Source organism: Pundamilia nyererei, unplaced genomic scaffold, assembly GCF_000239375.1.
Source record: "Pundamilia nyererei isolate P.nyererei 1_Seehausen unplaced genomic scaffold, PunNye1.0 scaffold00358, whole genome shotgun sequence".
Classification (NCBI taxonomy): Eukaryota; Metazoa; Chordata; class Actinopteri; order Cichliformes; family Cichlidae; genus Pundamilia; species Pundamilia nyererei.
Window position 1 is genome coordinate 451,896 of NW_005187759.1, and position 2,590 is coordinate 454,485.

At 43.9% G+C, this 2,590-nt stretch overlaps 1 pseudogene; it reads right to left on the reverse strand.

The window, feature by feature from the left end:
* Positions 1-748: 748 nt before the first annotated feature.
* Positions 749-1,736, reverse strand: LOC102211373 (E3 ubiquitin/ISG15 ligase TRIM25-like; annotated as a pseudogene).
* Positions 1,737-2,590: the final 854 nt, after the last annotated feature.

Consider the following 2,590-nt stretch of genomic DNA (forward strand, 5'->3'; position numbering starts at 1 on the left):
ATGTTTCACTGACTTTCCATCTCTGTGTTGTAATAAAAGACAAAGTGTAGATTTAAACACACCTCATTATGGATGACTTCAGTCTATCTGATTTCGCAAAAGTTTCCTGCATCACCTTCAAGCCAAAGTCCGACATAGACTGGCTGACTGAATGTGGTCTTGACCCTGAGGAGGTGACTCATGTTTTCAGAGATGGTGTAGAAAGACAAAACACCTGCACTGTGATCCAGGTACACTCCTAATCTGGAACACCGAGGACCTGAGACAGGAGTTTGGCTGTTGTTGTACCAAAGTGTATAAGTATCTTTGGAAAAATTCAATGCCCAAGATTGGGCATTTCGTCCAAATCCACATTTTTTCCAGCTCTGCTCTCTGTTGATACTCTTGTATGCGACTGCTACATAAACTCCTCCCCCTCTCCACTCCACCTCCCAGTAACAACGTCCAGTCAGACTCTCTCTACTCAGGACCTGCCAACATTTAGTGAATCTGTCTGGATGATCAGAATAAAACTGATCTTGTTTCATTAACGTTACTCTTTTGTTCCCCTTTGATAACAACAGATATGTGTGCGCTGTGTTTGGATCCAGTGTGATCTCATGTGAATATTTTAAGAACTCAGCTCTGGTCTTTGGTTCTGGCTCCACTTCAGTGACTGTCAGTGAGATGTTTGTCCATTCCTCTCTCAGAATGTCCTGTAGTTTATCTCTGACCTCTGACACAGCTGCTGTCACATCCTCAAAGAACTTCAGAGGACGGATATTGATGCTGGATGAGTCTGTAGACTCACTGAGTGCTGACAGTGAGGGGTAGTTGTGTAGAAACTGGATGTGATCCTCTGTGTGTGAGAGCTGCTTCAGCTCAGCATCTTTCCTCTTCAGCTCAGTGATCTCCTGCTCCAGCTTCTCCTGAAGCTCTTTGACTCGACTCACTTCAGTTTCCTGCTGGGATCTGATCTGCTGCTTCACATCAGAGCTTCTTTTCTGGATGAGATGGATCAGCTCAGTGAAGATCTTCTCACTCTGCTCCACTGTTTGATCAGCAGACTGATTGATGGCCTCCACCTCCTGTTGAAGCAGCTTCACATCTTTCTCTCTGTCCTGGATTCTCTGCTGGATGTTTTGTCGACTCACCTCCAGCTCTCTCTGCCTCTCAGTCCTTTCTGCTGCAGCTGAGACTGTGTCGTGGCCTTTATGTTCATCCACAGGGCAGAGATAACAGATACTCTGCTGATCAGTACGGCAGAACATCTTCATCACCTCATCATGACGAGAGCAGATGTTCTCCTGGAGCTTCTTGGAGGGCTCCACCAACTTGTGTTTCTTTAATGGAGCCACATCATAATGAGGCTGAAGGTGTTTCTCAAAGTAAGAAACCAAACACACTAGACAGGATTTCACGGCTTTTAGCTTCATGCCAGAGCACAAATCACAGGCCACATCTTCAGGTCCAGCATAGCAGTGATCAGCAGGAGCAGCTTGGAGTCCAGTCTTCTTCAGCTCCTCCACTAAATCTGCTAACATGGTGTTTTTCAACAGGACAGGCCTCGCTGTGAATGTCTGTCTGCACTGAGGGCAGCTGTAGATTTTCTTCTTTTCCTCTTCATCCCAAAAGCCATTAATACAGTTCATGCAGTAGCTGTGTCCACAGGGAATAGTCACCGGATCCCTCAGTAGATCCAAACAGATCGAACAAGAGAAGTTTTCTCGGTCCAGCTGAACTCCTTTCTGCGCCATTTCACCCAACAGTGTCAGCGACTGTCTGAGTTTCTTTTCCTTATAACCAAAACTACGCTGAGCTGTTATGTAAGCAACAGAACCTTCTGCAGTAAATGGGTTCTGCCAGCTCTTACGCAAGACCACCTGTTGATCAAACTGCAGAATTGAAGGGAAAAAGCAAACATGTGGACCACAAAGAAATAAAGTGTTAGAGAGTGAGAAGAATAGGAGGGATTATCAGGTTTTTAAAAAATTTAACTTTAAGACTTTGGTCACCTTAATTTTTAGATGGTAAATTAAAAATAAAGTTGTATACAAGCGATTACTAAAACTCTTAGTTTTGTCACTTATAGACCAATGTGACCTTTAGTCCAGGAAAGCGGTAAGCTTTACTCTCAGCTGTCATTGCATGTAAGGTGGGGTATGCCCTGGATAGGTGTCCAGGCTATACAACATTTAGACATTTCAACTAAATATTCCAATCACAGGCCAAATGAGGGTATTGTGAAAATGTGGTAGGGCTACTTTGACTAAGGTAAGGCCCCAATTCCACAGGCATAGAGACCAGTCTTAAAATGTATTGGTTACATAGTAAGGTACAATGCAGTCAGGCACAGCTTTGGCGGCGTTTCCAGTTTGTGTACTTTGAATGGCATCAGTCATGTTTGAACCTATAGCAACGCAACAAGAGATCCTTTCTTTCAGTAAACACAGTGTACTAGGCTTTTGTTGTCAAAGGGAGGATGGATGTTATGCAAACTTAAGCTGCATTAAATGAGCTCCTATGTAAACAGTAGCTTGATTGATAACATACAAATGCAAATATAGTTGTCACCTGACTCTGCAGCTGAACCTGTTGGAGACCGATCCAG